Source organism: Pseudophryne corroboree, chromosome 10, assembly GCF_028390025.1.
Source record: "Pseudophryne corroboree isolate aPseCor3 chromosome 10, aPseCor3.hap2, whole genome shotgun sequence".
In the NCBI taxonomy this organism is placed as follows: Eukaryota; Metazoa; Chordata; class Amphibia; order Anura; family Myobatrachidae; genus Pseudophryne; species Pseudophryne corroboree.
The window spans coordinates 227,667,044-227,685,382 of NC_086453.1; the positions used below are offsets into that span (position 1 = coordinate 227,667,044).

At 46.8% G+C, this 18,339-nt stretch overlaps 1 long non-coding RNA gene across 1 annotated transcript in view; it reads right to left on the reverse strand.

The window, feature by feature from the left end:
* Window positions 1–18,339, reverse strand: part of LOC134966416 (uncharacterized) — a 55,619-nt gene that overhangs the window by 27,291 nt on the left and 9,989 nt on the right. The gene's annotated exons all lie outside the window — the stretch shown is intronic.

Here is an 18,339-nt window from a genome sequence, read left to right on the forward strand (position 1 = left end):
AATGTGTAAAATAGGGACACCTGTCTGCCGGAATGTGTAAAATGGGGACACTTGCCTGCCGTAATGTGTAAAATGGGGACACTTGCCTGCCGGAATGTGTAAAATGGGGGCACGTGCCTGCCGCAATGTGTAAAATCGGGACACTTGCCTGCCATGCTGTGTAAAATGGGGGCACGTGCCTGCCGCAATGTGTAAAATGGGGACACCTGTCTGCCGGAATGTGTAAAATGGGGACACTTTCCTGCCGCAATGTGTAAAATGTGAACACTTGCCTGCCGTACTGTGTAAAATGGGGGCACGTGCCTGCCGCAATGTGTAAAATGGGGACACTTTCCTTCCGCAATGTGTAAAATGGGGACACTTTCCTGCCGCAATGTGTAAAATGGGGACACTTTCCTGCCGCAATGTGTAAAATGTGAACACTTGCCTGTTGTACTGTGTAAAATGGGGGCACGTGCCTGCCGCAATGTGTAAAATAGGGACACTTTCCTGCCGCAATGTGTAAAATGGGGGCACGTGCCTGGCGCAATGTGTAAAATGGGGACACTTGCCTACCGTGCTGTGTAAAATGGGGACACTTGCCTGCCGTGCTGTGTAAAATGGGGTCGCGTGCCTGCTTTTTTTATCGTGTGGTGGCCGTGATGATGAGATCAGATGAGGCCACACCCATCTTAACAAAGCCACGCCCATTTTAACGAGGTCACGCCCCCTTTTCATCTTTATATCTATGGGGGGCGCATTTTTTCTTATGTGAATGGGGGTGGGGGTGGGGGGCGCATTTTTAAATCTCGACTGGGAGCCAAATTGGCTAGAAACGGCCCTGCTCAGAGGGTCCCCTTGAATACCCGACCCCCAGAACCAAAAGGACCCTTGGGGGCAAGTGTTTTCAGGCTTCCCTCCACCTCACAGCTCGGTGTCACCACTTTTTCCCCAGGGTTGGTCGAAGCTTCCCCCTCGTGAGGTGAGAGCCTCAGGAAACGAGGGGAGAGAGCCGCCTATAAGGGCCTCACACAAACCCCCCACACACAAAAACACAAAAAGGTGTGGAGTAAGTAAAAAAACTGCATATATATACAGAAAAAATTATCCCTGGGCAAGGGAAAAATAGTGCAGTCTGAAAATTGACAACTCATACTGGGGGTGCCTTAAAGCCCACCAGCGTACCTGGGTATCTACACTTGATCTTACTCAAAATTAACAAAAAGTGCAAATGTACATGCGTGCTTTATCTAAGCTAGTGTCACACGCAGGTAAACAAATTGTCTATCATTGTCACCTTTTGTTGGGTTTCACTGCACAAAACGCTTTGACGATTAAAGAGAACTGAGAGTATCATGAGCTGATAAATTCAGTCAACTGGACTACTGCAAAACCAGTATTCACAAATCTATTATACAGGTATCTACAATTATTTATATATTTTAGCATTTGGTTCTTCCGTATACAGTATATTTCTGATACCCACGATGGGATCACAGGTGATTTTGAGTGGACCAATTTGTTAAATCTGTTGCACAATTACTGTATCGGCCTTGCTTTGTGTGCAACACAGTGGCGTGAGGTGAGGTCAGTGGCTGGTGAGGCACTGCAGCCATAATGTACGCCGAATCCTGCCGATGACCCCTACCGCTACTGCTGCCAATGCCTGCTGCCTGCCTGCTCATTATACTTGTGATATATTGTAAATTTTTATAGAAAAAATAAATAAAAATGAGTGTTTGGGACTGGGAAGGGAGTGGGAGGAGGATATGAATGCAATTTTGTTGTCCAGGGCTTCCATTAACTTAATAGCACCATGGATGCGGCGCTATAAAGTTAATGGAAGTCCTGGACAACAAAATAACCAGCAGTGGGTGACAGGGAGAGGGTGACACCAGAGAGAGGGTGTCAGCAGTGGGTGACAGGGAGTGAGCGACGCCAGGGAGATGGTGACAGGAAAAGCATGACGCCAGGAAGAGCGTGACGCCAAGGAGAGGGTCGCCAGGCAGAGGGTGACAGCAGTGGGTGATGCCAGGGTGAAGGTGATGGAGAGGGTGATGCCAGGGAGAGGGTGATAGCAGTGGGTGATGCCAGGGAGAGGGTGGCAGCAGTGGGTGATGCCAGGGAGAGGGTGACAGGGAGGGGGTGACAGCAGGGAGAGGGTGACGGGGAGGGTGATGCCAGAGAGAGGGTGACAGCAGTGGGTGATGCCAGGGAGAGGGTGACGCCAGTGAGGGGGCGACAGCAGTGGGTGACGGCAGGGAGAGGGTGGCAGCAGTGGGTGATGCCAGGGAGAGGGTGATGCCAGGGAGAGGGTGATAGCAGTGGGTGGCGCCGGGAAAAGGGTGGCTGTAGTGGGTGACAGGGAGAGGGTGATGCCAGGGAAAGGGTAACAGCAGTAGCAGCGGGTAAGAATGTAAAAGAGAGAAGTAAAGGGTGATGGGAACAGACAGTGAATGACAATTATATTGGTATTTACTTACATGGACCTGGGCCTAGAACTGCGGGGATCGCCGGTGACAAGAGCAGCCTGAACAGGAATCCGGGGTCGGGAGAGAGAGAGTGAGAGAAGAGGGGAGAAGCGGCAGATCATGGCCCCTCTCCCCCTCTGGCCTGACTGGACTGACTGGGGTATACTAACTAAGGTCCCAATTTCATTCGAGTTGGCTTTTTTTTTTTCTAAGTGTGATCTCGGGAATTTACTAAACACAAATCTCGGCAGTGTTGGGGCTATTCGTATTGAGATACACTGCCGACCACACAAATACGAATCAATAGACCATCGGTCAAACACGGCTGTTATTTAATAGAACTCGGTAATTTACTAAGAATTTGTATTCTCAATCACTGCCGACAATAGCCAAACACTGCTGGAAAAGCATGGAATTCGTAAAAAAATGGAGCTTTCAAATAGACCTGCTTTTTGCTGGCGTGTTGTGATAGTCATGCACGAATCAGTGAGATCTGTGCATGCTTATCTGTGGAAAAGGGTGTGAATGGGTAAAAAGTTAAAAAAAGAAATGTGTGGGGTCCCCCCTCCTAAGTATAACCAGCCTCGTCCTGGTTGTTTAAATTCTGGGGCGAAAAATGGACAGTGGTTCTCAATATTTAGACAACCAGCGTCGGGCTCTTAGTCCAGTCCTGGTTCCAAAAATATGGGGGACAAAAGATGTAGGGGTCCCCCGTATTTTCAAAACCAGCACCGGGCTCTACTAGCCAGGGAGATAATGCCACAGCCGGGGGACACTTTTCTATTGGTCCCTGTGGCCATGGCTTTACCCCCCCCCCCAACTAGTCACCCCTGGCCAGGGTTCCCTGGAGGAGTGGGGACCCCTTTAATCAAGGCCCCCCTCCAGGCAAGCAAGGGCCAGGAATAACAAATAGTTTACCACCTTTTATCTCAGGCGCTCCTCAACTAATATAGTGTTCAATCTCTCAGATTACAGAAGACATATGCCCTCTCTAGAGGTGCCAGACTCGTACCGCATCAGGTGGTCTACGCCTCGAGGATATCTCCTTCTTATTCCAACCCACCAGTGAAGGTAGCAGGACGTGTGTGGAGCTCTTGCCTGGCTGGATACAACTACTCCTGGGGACGCCTGGTTGTTTGATTTGTAACAAATGCTGTTGTCTACTCTTTTGTGTAGACCATTCAGTCTGGTAAGAACCCACCTTTTAAAGTTTTAAATCTTGTGAATAAATTTTTTATGGTAATGCACTATTGGAGTACCATTTTCATTCACATGCACCTTGGGTTGGAATAAGAAGGAGATATCCTCGAGGCGTTGGAAGGGGTCAGGATATATCTAAGACGGTGACCCGCTCTAAACACTGCGCAATTGTCTACAAAAAGTAGACCACCTGATGCGGTACGAGTCTGGCACCTCTAGAGATTCATATACCTGTCTTCTCCTATTGTTACAATATCACACTATGGCCCTCATTCCGAGTTGTTCGCTCGGTATTTTTCATCGCATCGCAATGAAAATCCGCTTAGTACGCATGCGCAATGTTCGCACTGCGACTGCGCCAAGTAACTTTGCTATGTAGAAAGTAATTTTACTCACGGCTTTTTCATCGCTCCGGCGAACGTAATGTGATTGACAGGAAATGGGTGTTACTGGGCGGAAACACGGCGTTTCAGGGGCGTGTGGCTGAAAACGCTACCGTTTCCGGAAAAAACGCAGGAGTGGCCGGAGAAACGGTGGGAGTGCCTGGGCGAACGCTGGGTGTGTTTGTGACGTCAACCAGGAACGACAAGCACTGAACTGATCGCAGATGCCGAGTAAGTCTGAAGCTACTCTGAAACTGCTAAGTAGTTAGTAATCGCAATATTGCGAATACATCGGGCGCAATTTTATGAAGCTAAGATTCACTCCCAGTAGGCGGCGGCTTAGCGTGTGTAACTCTGCTAAATTCGCCTTGCGACCGATCAACTCGGAATGAGGGCCTATGTATTTTTATGTTCCATTTTCCAAGGGCATATGTCTTCTGTAATCTGAGAGATTGAACACTATATTAGTTGAGGAGCGCCTGAGATAAAAGGTGGTAAACTATTTGTTATTTCTGTCTATTGGGAGTATTGGTGATACTTCTAACCACTTTTCTTTTCGGCGGCTCAGGCGCACTAATTGTGATTTATTATCTGTACAAAACCAAAGGGCCAGGGGTGAAGCCCGAGGCTGTCCCCAGCACCCCTGGGCGGTGGGTGCCGGGCTGATAGCCATAAGCGTGTTTTAAAAAAAGGATATTTTTTTGTTGTTGTGAAACTACAAGGCCCAGCAAGCCTGCCCCGCTTGCTGGTACTTGGAGAACCACAAGTACCAGCATGCGGGGAAATAACAGGCCCGCTGGTACCTGTAGTTCAACAACAACAAAAAATACCCAAATAAAAACACAACACACACCTTGAAAGTAAAAATTTATTAAAACCCAATTATGCACTCACACATACTTACCTACATCCAATGCCAAGAATCACGTCCACTTGTCCATGTAGAATCCAATAGGGGTACCTGTAAAAATGAAAGAGAGATTACTTATCTACATCCCACGCCGATCACGTCCACTTGTCCAGTAGAATCCAATAGGGGTACCTGTAGAGGAGAGAGGGTACACAATTTGCTTTGTAAAAGACTTCCCTCCCTATACACTCAGGATAGAAATATATGCATTCAGGTTTTTGGAAAGAGAGAGAGAGAGAGAGAGAGAGAGAGATGGTTGATTCTCAGTTGGTCGGCACTCACAACTCAGAATAAGACATCACACGTCTTCTGAGCCGCCCGCTCCCAAACTTCTTTGAAAATAGCCAATAGGAGTCGTGGGGCGGGCTTAGAAGGAGTGTGATGCCTTATGCTAAGTCCCGGGTGATGCATATCACCTGATGCACTCAGCACTGCTGATCCCTGGGGTAACCAGACAGCACATATATAACATATATCAGAATATATAGGTTTATATGTGCTTAGCAGTAACCCCTGCACTATATGGTCGGTGCTTCAGCTGCCGCCGGACACATCCCCCTCACATCTTTGGGGCAAATTAAATTAGTGGCAAAATTGCGGTAATTTACTACATTTGCCGTTTTTGCCACATTCGCGGTTTTTTTCCAAGAGATTACCACATGTGTGGTCACGCCATGTGCGTATTAAATAAAAAAAACCAGGAAACTGGGATTACCATGAAAATTGGTGCTGAAAGTTGAAAAGTGAAAAATGGGTAAATTTGCCTGTACCCCGCTAATCTAACATTGGATAACAGCATAGAAGTTTATTAATGGTTATAATACAACAGGTCCAACTGGTACAGGTTGAGTATTCCTTATCTAAGATTCAAAATGGCTATTTTTGGGTCCCCTATTGATTTTATATATATATATATATATATATATATATATATATATAAAATTATTATTATTATTATTATTATCCTTTATGTATATGGCGCCACAAAGGTTCCGCAGCGCCCAATTACAGAGTACATTTGCACATAATCAAAACAGGAGAACAGTGAGTTACAGTTGAAGACAATATAGGACAAGTACAGGGTAACTAAGCATAACTACACCAGTAAACGACATAGAGATAACTTCCAAGGTGGCCAAAAAACTGCGGGATTTGGGCAGTTGAGGATTATTAAAGTAAGAAAAGGATAAGCACATGAGGGAAGAGGGCCCTACTCGTGAGAGCTTACATTCTAAGGGGAGGGGTAGACAGACAGGGGTGACACAGATGGGGTACATAGAGAGCATGGAACAGAGGGTTGGGATGAGATTTGGCTGGGTTTGGTGAAGAAGTGGGTCTTAAGAGCCCGTTTGATGTTTTGTAGAGAGGTGGAGAGTCTGAGGGGGAGAGGTAAAGAATTCCAGAGAAAGGGAGCAGCACATGAAAAATCTTGGAGATAGGAGTGGGAGGAAGTAATCAGAAGACAGGAGAGTCGGCGTGCATTAGCAGAACGAAGAGGACGGGTGGGGGAGTAAAGGGAGATAAGGATTGAGATGTAAATGGGAGAGGAGTGGGTGAGGGCTTTGTAAGTGAGTGTGAGAAGTTTGAATTGGATTCTGAAAGGGAAGGGAAGCCAGTGAAGGGCTTGTAGGAGAGGGGAGGTGGATGTAGTGCGTTTGGTGAGAAAGATGAGCCGGGCTGCAGCATTGAGGATAGATTGGAGTGGAGAGAGGTAATTGTCAGGGAGGCCAGTTAGGAGGAGATTACAGTAGTCCAGTCTGGAAATAATCAGTGAGTGAATAATGATCTTAGTAGCATCCTGGGCAGAGCCGGCCCTAGCCAATATGATGCCCTAGGCAAGATTTTGGCTGGTGCCCCCTAGCACCACCGCTGGTTCCGCCTCTGACCATGCACCTCTTTCCCAGCACCATCACCCCTCATCCATAGCAGTCCTTATTTTGGGGTTTGTACCCCCTATATTTTAAATAGGAACAGTTCGCACATTTGACGCACAGCCCAAAAAGGGGTGTGTTTTTGCTAGCAAGGGGCATGGCCACACAATAGTAACCCCAATTCCAATTACACCACTCAGTACTGCAACTTTATTCACATTTGATCATGCGATAGTGTCCATAATTCATATTACATCCCACAGTAGTATCACTTTACCTTATAAACGTTACTCCTCACAGTAGAGCCCCTTATTCACATTACATCACACTGAATTGCTCCTTATTCACATTACACCACACCCTATTGCTCTTTATTCACATTCGATGACACAGTAGTGCCCTTTCTATACGCAACGCCACATAGTAGAGCACCTTATACACATAATGCGACACAGTAATGCCCCTTACACATATGAGACACATTTTTAATGTCCTTACAAACATAATGCACCTTACACATTATGACAACCTTTATGTATGTCCTTTTAAACGTAATGTCCCTTACACATATGCCGCACATTATTAATGCCCTTATACACATAATGACACACATAGTGCCCCCTACACACTTGCTGCACATTATTAGTGCCCCTATACGCATAATGACACACATACAGTAGTACCCTGTTACACATATGCCGCACATTATTAATGCCCTTGTACACATAATGACACACATAGTGCCCCTTACACATATGTTGCACATTATTAATGCATTTTTACATGACACACATAATGCTGCTTACACATATTCCGAACACTACAGCACAACCAACCTACTCACATGCACACAACACTCACACTAACACTGTGACCTCTGCCTCTGCTTGAATACAGATGTGTCCTCATAAATCTTGCCTCAATGCTAAAGTCGGGCACATTTGTTTTAATGAAAATGCATCTTATTTGCATTGCTATGTCGCTAGGATGCACAATCAGCTTCTGCTGATTAAAATGATATGCAGCATGCCGATATACTGTGTGAGACTGGCTGTTTCTGCATATGACATGCTACACACAGAATATAGGCATGCCGCATATCATTTTAATCAGCAGAAGCTGCTGATGCCCCTAGGCATATCCAATGCCCTAGGCAATTGCCTAGTTTGCCTATGCCTATGGCCGGCTCTGATCCTGGGTGAGAAAAGGTCTGATTCTGGAAATGTTTTTGAGATGAAAATGATAGGTTTGTGAGAGGTGCTGAATGTGTGGTTTGAAGGAGAGGGAGGAGTCAAGGATTACGCCAAGACAGCGTACTTGGGGGCTAGAGGAGATAGTCGTGCCATCAATGGATAATGAGATTGTGGGAGGTGAGGTATATATATATATATATATATAAATTATCTCACTAATAATGCTGGACCTGTGCTTAAATTGGGTCAAATGGCTGTCATATAAATTTTTTTTTACATGTAAAAAAATTATAGAAAGCTATTTTTTTTCCAGCAAAATATGTGCTCTCATTACATTTGAGGTATATAAAAACGGATATAAGTAGTATATATTTGGGTCATTTTAGGGTACTTTTTATAAAAAGTGGAAACACAACACACACAAACCCACGTGCAAGTCTAAAAACACATGTCCCACTAAAGCACCCCAATATATCTGTCCCATACCTTGTACCCCAATATCCATCATTTTGATCTTTTTACCCCAAAAATGACGTAATTATTGACCAATTATGCATAATTAAAAACTTCTAAGTGCAATACAAAGCTATAGGAACTAAATTGGCGCTTCTGTGTATATGAGCTGAGCCATCAGTGACACTTAGGTTCCCCTAGTGGAACCACAGAAACAGACAGTGATTGCGGAGGTAGTATCACGTGATTGGCGCTTTACCACTGAACCAATAAGATATAAAATTCTAAAATGCAGATTTAATTATAAAAAAAAATTAAGAACAAACAGGGATATATTGTAGACAATAATATAGACAATAATAGAGATGACATTAGCATAAAGTCTATGACATAGGCTGGAGAAAAGTCAAAATCCTACCAAGGATGATGTATTGGAGCCGCAGGTGTAAATGTGCAGAGTAACCAGGTTCTCACTGCACATGGGTGGTCATTACGAGTTGGTCGCTCACTAGCAGTTTTTAGCAGCCGTGCAAACGCATTGTCGCCGCCCACCGGGGAGTGTATTTTCTCTTTGCAGCAGTGCGAACGCTTGTACAGCAGAGCGCCTGCAAAAACATTTTGTGCAAATCAAGACCAGCCCTGAACTTACTCTTCGTGTGCGTTGATTCTAATGTTGGAGGGTTGACTTTTGACGTCACACACCCGCCCAGCATTCACCCAGCCACGCCTGCGTTTTACCTAGCATGCCTGCTTTTTTCTAAGCACTCCCTGAAAACGGTCAGTTGCCACCCAGAAACGCCCCTTTCCTGTCAATCTTCTTGCGGCCGCCAGTGCGAATGAAAACGTCGCTAGAACCTGTGCAAAACCACAAAAGCCTTTCTACCCGTACGTCGCGTGTGAGCATTGCAGTGCATACGCATACGCAGAAATGCTGATTTTTAGCCTGATCGCTGCGATGCGAACAACGGCAGCTAGCGATCAACTCGGAATGACCCCCATGGCTCCAAAGCTTGAACCGAAAGGTTTCCCCAGATAGTCAGCTGTATTCTTTTTTGTAGTAATCACAGGTGAAGCATGCCAACACGTTTTGAGACACAGCAGGTCTATTCTTCTAAGTGACTAATTAGTCATTCAGGGGGGTGTCCCAGGGGTTCAGAACCAAATCTCGACACTTTTAGCTTAAAACAGGGATTTTCCCCAAGTTTATTATCTGTTCAGAGTTGGTGAATTGAAATTTGTGGTAAAATTACAGCAAAACTGTTTTTGCAGACAACTGAATAGGCGTGTTTTGCCATTTGCAATAAATGCACATTTTTGTGGCTAATTGAATTTGCCCCTTAATCTGTCTGCACATTTTACATCTGCCCCACCTGCAGTGCAACACAAAAATTTTAATTGTTTAAAAATTTTTACAAGAAACATAAGAAAATGTTGTTTTAAAAATACCAATCAAAACACATGATACCTTGGTACACAGGCAAATACACTTTTGGCCCATTAAGAAAAGGCAATTTTCTATACACAGTGTATGCTGTGCTTTGGACGCTGTGTGCTTGCTGGAGATACACTAGGGCAGTGGTTTCCAAAGTTTTTTGAATCACGGCGCCCTAGAACATAAGAATTTTTTTCACGGCACCCCTAGGCCAAAAATTTCTTATTGGAAAATTTAGAAAGAAATATTACATTAAGTAGATCGCGTTTATATGTCATCCTTAGGGTCAGTTGTGTGGTGAGGGACAAGATTTGCTTCTGTTTGGCCACATATTTTATGACTGACAGCCACCAGCACTGGTTTTGCCTATTATATTGACCATGAATAATTTGAATTGGTCCTGGACCACCAACCCAGGGCACCCCTGCAAGTGTCCCGAGGCACCCCAGGGAGCCACGGCACACAGTTTGGGAACCTCTGCACTAGGGTCATAGTAAAGCCCTTTATTGTAGGAGTTATAAGGGTTAAGGCCAGTACACACTAGGAGAGATGTGTGCTGAGCGATCTGTCACTGGGGGTCATTCCGAGCTGATCGTAGCTGTGCTAAATTTAGCACAGCTACGATCATGTTCCCAGACATGCGGGGGGATGCCCAGCACAGGGCTAGCCCGCCCCACATGTCTGTCCGCCCCCCTTACCCCCTGCACAAGTACAAAAACATCGCACAACGGCGATGCTTTTGTACTTGCTGAGTAACTCCCGCCCAGCGCAGCTCCTGCGGCTGACCGGGAGTTGCTCGTTGCTGCCCCTGGTCACAGCGGCTGCGTGTGACGTCATGCAGCCACTGCGGCCTGTCCCCCGCACGGTCCGACCACACCTGCACTGGCCGGACTGCGCCCACAAAACGGAGGCCAAACGTCGCCATGCCGCTACCTCCTGCCCAGCGACCGCCTCTGCCTGTCAATCAGGCAGATGCGATCGCTAGGGAACGATGGCCTTCGTCCATCCGGCATGCGCCGGCGCTCTGCGGTGCTGGCGCATGCGCAGTTCCGACCCGATCGCTGTGCTGTGAACAAGTGCAGCGAGCCATTGGGTCGGAATGACCCGCACAGACCGCTCAGCACACACCTCTCCCCCCGCTCAGCACAGCGCGATGTGTGCTGAGCGAGGGGGCGACGGGGGGGATGCTCATTTCAACCAGCGGGTGAAATGAGCGATGTGCTAGATTGTGCCTGCATGGATCATTTGGGCAGTGTAAGAGGGGTATTACTTGCTCTTTCTTACTTTATTCCCCACTCAGATTCAGGCCCAGAAAGAGAACATACAGCTACGACCGCCCACTTGTTCTCTGCTGTGGGCTGCCGAGGGGGAGTGCAGGGTCTGCCAGCAAAAGCGGGACATTTGTCCACCTTTCGGGGGTGCCAGGAGGGCCACCCTATTTTCGGGAGCCTCCCAGCCTTTCTGAGAGGGTGGGCAAGTATGCTGTAAGTTGCTGTTTTCCTGTGTTGATTATTTGTTTATGTACCCTGTAATTGGGTGCTGCGGAACCCTTGTGGCGCCATATAAATAAAGGATAATAATAATAATAATAATAATAAAGGCGTATCAACTCTCTATCCAAAGGAAAAGAGGATACTCCAGGGGTGGCGGCGACCTTCACCGGTTACTTGAAAATCATCATCGGCATAAAGCCTCAGCCACCCAATTCTCACCTATGCAGCACTCACACGCTGAGGTGTAGCTGGACCTTGCATGGCCGAGCAAGGTCCAATGAACCGGCGTTCAGGGGACAGACAGACACAGGGACAGGTAGACACAGATGATGCTCACAGTTGCCAATCTTGTACTCGAATCTTCTCCACTTATAGGGCCCTGTAAGGAGGCAAAAAGAAACAACAGCTGTGCAGGGCTGAAAGTTAACCTAGTGTGCGTCTGCTACACTAGATTCATTAACAGAGCCCTCAAACTAGCTCAGGTGTATGTGGTGCAACACAAATTCTATGCACAAACTATAAACAACCTTTGCCCTGCACGGAAACAACAATACAATAACACAGTACAGTAAAAGAATATACAGCGGTGCTGTCCGTTCAAATTCCTAACTCCTAGTGTGTTGTGGCTACGTGTGTGGAGCTAGACCGTTCCTCCACATGGGAAAACTTACTTTAGATTACCGGGGAGTGGGCGCCGCACAACCTGCCCACTTCCCCTTGTTGCTTAATTGGGCCTACTGCCCAGAACCAGTGGCCGATTTAGAGGGGGGCAATAAGGGCGAAAGCCCCCCCACACACAGCCCGACGCCATGGCCACTTACTCCTCCTGCATCCAGTGCCGGGAGGGATCCCGCACAAACAGCAGCAGCCGGGATCGCTCCCGCTGACCCCCTCACACAGGCGGCATAAAGTTTCTCAGGCACCGGGAGAGAGGGAGCCCCCTGACTGCTGCTTATTGTTTTCTCCCTGTAGTGTACTGAGCTATTGTATGTAAGGCGAGGCGGTGCAGCGGCCGTGCTACAGTGTGTGCGGGGGCCCATGTGAGACACCGGGGGCAGGAGCACAGGAAGTGGCTGATAGAGGAGGCGCACATCGGGGAGCACGAGGTATGACACCTGTTTCCATCAGCGCTACTGGTGGAGATTCACTGGAGACTGGGCTGCTGCTGGGCCATGATGGTGGGGGCTGAACTTATATTTCCTGGCATTGCATATAATGAAAATGAGTACTAGGGTGTTTATTTGTAATAGGTGTCAAAGTCAGAAAAATATCACGCTGCACGTTGCCATATATTCACCTCATGCGCGTGCCTGCTGCACGTGCACATTCTCTCCCGTGCGTGCGGATACTCGCAGCCGCGTGATGGCGCCTCGGCCATGCGCTCGAGCGCGTGGTATGTGCATTTACGGTAGAGTTTGTGTGCGTCTAGCGGGCGACTCAATCGTTTAATAATAAAACCAAATAGTATGTTTTATAGATAATGTTCCCCTTAATAATGACTGTAAGTTTGTTTAATGTAAATGGTCGCTGGACAGAGGAATTCCTCTTTGTATGGTACGAAGGGTCAGACAGGGTTTGAACAGCTGTGTCTGGTACCTAACTAAAGAACATTTTAATAGCAACAATCCGGTGTTGGTTAGGTAAAGATTAATCGCTCCTGCGTATAGTTATGGCCATTAGTAGATTCTGGACATTTCATATATTTGCGATTCATTACACATGCGGCGGGAATCTTCAGATTCCCTCCCACTTGAGCAGTTTGATATAGTCACAGCCCACCTGTTCAAACTAACCTATGACCTTTTGTTATGATGCGAGGAGACATTCCTGTGTCCAATGAACAATGAGATTATAGGTCCCTTTGTAGTATACTGTACTCAGTGTATATAAGATCAGCCAGCCTGGGCAGCTCCCTTACTCACTCCACAAACGGTTTTCATATTGACTAACTCGGAGCTGGTACCAGGCTGCGCAGCGATCATTCCCAGTGTGTGTAAGTAATTCTCTGCACACCAACTTATTCTCTGTGTGTATTGGCCATTCCCTTTCTCTCTGTTATAGTATAAGTTTGTGACGCTATTGTATATTTTCTGTCTAGATATTCTGTTAGAATTATATGTTAGCTTGTAGTGTATGACTTGTAACTGTTTCCCCTTTTCAATATAACTAAAAGCTTGTTAGTAAAGGTGTTGGAACCTTAGCACGGTATCGTGTGTTCATTACATTGCAGAGGGTAATAGGAGCGTCTCGATCGCTCAAACAGCTTTAGTGTTAATCAGGTTAAGCAGCGTTATATCGCTACAGTGTTTCAGTACAAGGTTTACAGTATAAAAGTATCCTTTCTGTGTGTTACATTCAAGGTTTACTGATTGTCATCTTGTGAGCGTCTGCGCCGCTCGTGATCTCCTCGTGGTCTCGAGCGTCCGCTACGCTTGTAGCGTAGCATTACGGTAGTCGCTCGCCTATAGCGTGCTCGACACCAAGCGTAAGCTGTGAGCGAGCGTGCCGCATGTGCGTCTCGATCACGGCCGAGCGTATGCTACGCTAAGTGCGTACCCTTACGGTACCCCATACGCCAATTGCGTATTAAGTCTCTTACCCATATAGTGAAGGTTATAAGGTAATCAAAATCAGCATTATCATAGGTGATTTGAAAAAGTGCGTATTGTAAAGTTAGACCTAAACCAGTGGTTCACAAACACGGTGCCCTAGAGTACCAGAATTTTTTTCACGGCACCCTTAGGCCAAAAGTTTGTTGTTGAAAAATTGTGAAAGAAAAATTTAAGTAAATTGTGTTTATATGTCATCCTTAGGTTCACTTGTGTGGTGCAGTACAAAATTTGTTTCTGCATGTTCACATATCTTATGATTGACAGTCACCAGCACATGTTCTTAGGTAGGGGTGGATTTAGTCTATACAATTTTCATCTTTCTGTCTTTGCAACAAATAAAGGTGATTTCTCTCTCTCTCTCTCTCTCTCTCTCTCTCTCTCTCTCTCTCTGACCCCTATCTGTCTCTCCACTGATATCTCTCTCTCTCTCTCTCTCTGACCCCTGTCTGTCTTTCCACTGATCTTTCTCTCTCTCTGACCCTTGTCTGTCTCTCCACTGATCTCTCTTTCTCTGACCCTTGTTTGTGTCTCTCCACTGATCTCTCTCTCTGACCCCTGTCTGTCTCTCCACTGATCTCTCTCTCTGACCCCTGTCTGTCTCTCCACTGATCCCACTTTCTCTGACCCTTGTATATCTCTCTCTCTGACCCCTGTCTGTCTCTCCACTGATCTCTCTCTCTCTCTCTCTCTCTGACCCTTGTCTGTCTCTCCACTGATCTCTCTCTCTCTGACCCGTGTCACTCTCTTTCTGACCCGTCTGTCTCTGACCCCTGTGTCTCTTTCTCTGACCCCTGTCTGTCTCTCCACTGGTCCCTCTTTCTCGGACCTCTGTAACTCTGTCACCCCTGTCTGTCTCTCCACTGATCTCTCTCTCTCTCTCTCTGACCCCTCTCTCTTTCTCTCTCTCTCTTACGCCTGATCTCTCTCTCTCTCTCTCTCTCTCTGACCCATGAGGAGTAATGAGTGGAAGGGGGGGAGTCAGGATTAATTCATAAACCGCCCCCCCCCTAAAAGTCTGGATGCGCCCCTGCCCAGAACCTTGCAAGGCCTCAGGCTGTTGTCTGCCTAAATGAGGGGCACTCTATACTGGGCCTAGTGCCCCCTGACTGCACACAGGCCAGAGGCCTGACTTTATCCAACGTGCCTAGTAGTGCCCACCTACTGTGCCTTGCTAAAGTATTCACCCCCCCCCCTTGGCTTTTTACCTATTTTGTTACATTACAACCTGTAATTAATTTTTTTTAAATCTGGATCACACATAATTAGTGAAATTAAGTCCACCTGTGTGCAATCTAAGTGTCGCATGATCTGTCAGTATAAACACACCTTTTCTGAAAGGCCCCAGAGGATGCAGCACCACTAAGCAAGAGGCATCCCACCATGAAGACCAAGGAGCTCTCCAAACAAGTCAGGGACAAAGTTGTGGATAAGCACAAGTCAGGGTTGGGCTATAAAAAAATATCCAAATCTTTGATGATCCTCCGGAGCACCATCAAATCCATCATCTTCAAATGGAAAGAACATGGTACCACAACAAACCTGCCAAGAGAGGGCCGGCCACCAAAATTCACAGACGGGGCGAGGAGGGCATTAATCAGAGAGGCAGCACAGAGACCAAAGGTAACCCTGAAGGAGCTGCAGAGTTCCACAGCAGAGACTGGTGTATCTGCGCATGTGACCACAATAAGCCGTACACTCCATAGAGCTGGGCTTTATGGAAGAGTGGCCAGAAAAAAGACATTACTTAGTGTTAAAAATAAGAAGGCACATTTTGAGTTTGCCAAAAGGCATGTTGACGACTCACTAATTGTATGGAGGAAGGTGCTCTGGTCAGATGAGACTAAAATTGAACTTTTTGGCCACCAAGGAAAACGCTATGTCTGGTGCAAACCCAACACATTCCATCACCCCAAGAACACCATCCCCACAGTGAAACATGGTGGTGGCAGCATCATGCTATGGGGATGTTTTTCAGCAGCAGGGACTGGTAAACTGTTTCGAGTCGAGGGAAAAATGGATGGTGCTAAATGCAGGGATATTCTTGAGCAAAACCTGTTTCAGTCTGCCTGTGATTTAAAACTGGGACGGAGGTTCATCTTCCAGCAGGACAATGACCCAAAGTATACTGCTAAAGCAACACTCGAGTGGTTTAATGGGAAACATTTAAATGTGTTGGAATGGCCTAGTCAAGGAACAGATCTCAATCCAATTGAGAATCTGTGGTCAGACTTGAAGATTGCTGTTCACAAGCAGAAACCATCCAACATGAAAGAGCTGGAGCAGTTTTGCCTCGAGGAATGGGCAAAAATCCCAGTGGCAAGATGTGGCAAGCTCATAGAGACTTATTCAAAGCGACTTGCAGCTGTAATTGCCGCAAAAGGTGGCTCTACAAAGTACTGACTTTAGGGTGGTGAATAGTTATGCACGCTGAAGTTTTCTGTTATTTTGTCCTATTTGTTGTTTGCTTCACAACTAAAAAAAAAAACATCTTCAAAGTTGTAGGCATGTTCTGTGAATGAAATGATGCAAACCTTCAAACAATCCATTTTAATTTCAGGTTGTGAAGCATCAAAAACATGAAAAATGCAAAGTGGGGTGAATACTTTAGCAAAGCACTGTAACAAGGTCAGGTTGGGTGAACCGGGCCTAATGCCCATAATCAACTTATATACCTGATGGGGAGGGGGTATTACTGGAACTAGGGCCAAACGCCCTCTAATGGTCCCCACAGGCCTATTGCCTGAATTATGCCCACAGGCCTAATGGCCACATAATTTGTGAAACCTAGCCTAAAACCTTAGCCTAAATGACCCCACGAGCCTAGTGCCCGATTCCTGATTGTCTAGGGAGGAAGGGGGTGTGTGGGGGGGGGGGGGGTGAGCGGTGCCCTCACCAAGGGCCTACCTGTACCGGTGGGAGAGGCACCAGGTGGGAGCTTTGTTAGCTCTTTTTCATTCCTCCCCTGGTGGCCTCTCCTGTCCTCTGCTTCAGTCTTCTGCTGCTGGCCTGTACTGGCCAGCGGCGCTGCCGCCTCTTCTGTGCGTCCAGCCGTCGCTGGACATCTTCCTTGTTCTGGATGTCTTCTGGCCTCTTCAGCAGCTAACGGAGCTCTTTGCAGCTCTTCCATGTGGCACGCTCTCTCCTGGTCCCAGCAGCGTCTGACTTCACTCGCCGGGGGTGGAGAGGGGCCAGGTGCAGCGAGTACTGTTTCGCTCGCCACGGCCGCTTCCCATTGCCTGCTGCTCCACGAGCCATGATGGGCTCATGGAGGGCGCCAGTTTTGAAAGGCTGCGGGCGGCGCTTCCTATTGGCTGCCAAATCGGCATCAAATTTAAAGCAACGCTGCAGCGGCGCTGTCCGTCACCACTTCAGGTCTGGTGCAGGGAACCAATACACAGTCCCTGCACCAGACACAAGCTGCCCCAGTGCTGTCTATGGCCTGGAACTGCAGGGGACACAGATCCCCTGCGTGCTGCCGCTCGCCCGGCGCTGTGAGCGGGCACACCGCCCGAGCTCTAGAATACAGCTCCACATCACCATGCTGCCCTTTTTTATGTATTCATTTTTGTTCCTATTTTATTTTCAAATGCCACTTAAGCATCTTATTTTATACATGATCTGAGAAGAGAACAACCACTATTCACCACTGACCTCCACGTGAGTCGTCAACACTAATGTTTTCCTGTGTAGTTTCATCTTCATAGAAGTTAATGAACAAAGGCCCAGATGTATCAAGTCTTGTAGAGTGATAAATAGCACGGTGATAAAGTACCAACCAACCAGCTCCTAACTGTCATTTTTCAAACACAGCCTGTGACATGACAGTTAGGAGCTGGTTGGTTGGTACTTTATCACTGTGCTATTTATCACTCTCCAAGACTTGATAAATGGGGGGCATAGTTCCATATGAGGTTTGTGGCATCGGGATTAGAAATGGGCAGTTTTATTGTTTTCTACCAAACTAATAGAAATGTTGTTATCTTGTCATTCAGACGGATCATCGGATGACCGAGCTATGCACTTTGGCCCTCGCCATGTGTGGCTACATGGATAGAGATCCTATTGTCTATCCAGATCTATCTGTGTTTGAGCAGCTTGATATTAGTACATGCAACACAGATACTCATGTAACCCCGCTCTTTGGGCCTAATTCATGTTTGTATGCAAATGCACTTGCCATTGCCATTTTCTAGGCTACGGAACTGCTAATGTTAGCAAGTGAAGCTGCAGCCCAACAATGAAAAGAGACGCCCTCCAGAGCCATTGCAAATGTATTTGCAATTGTGTACACATTTACAGCCTATATGCAAAATATAAAAACATTGAGGCTAAGGGTAGTTGT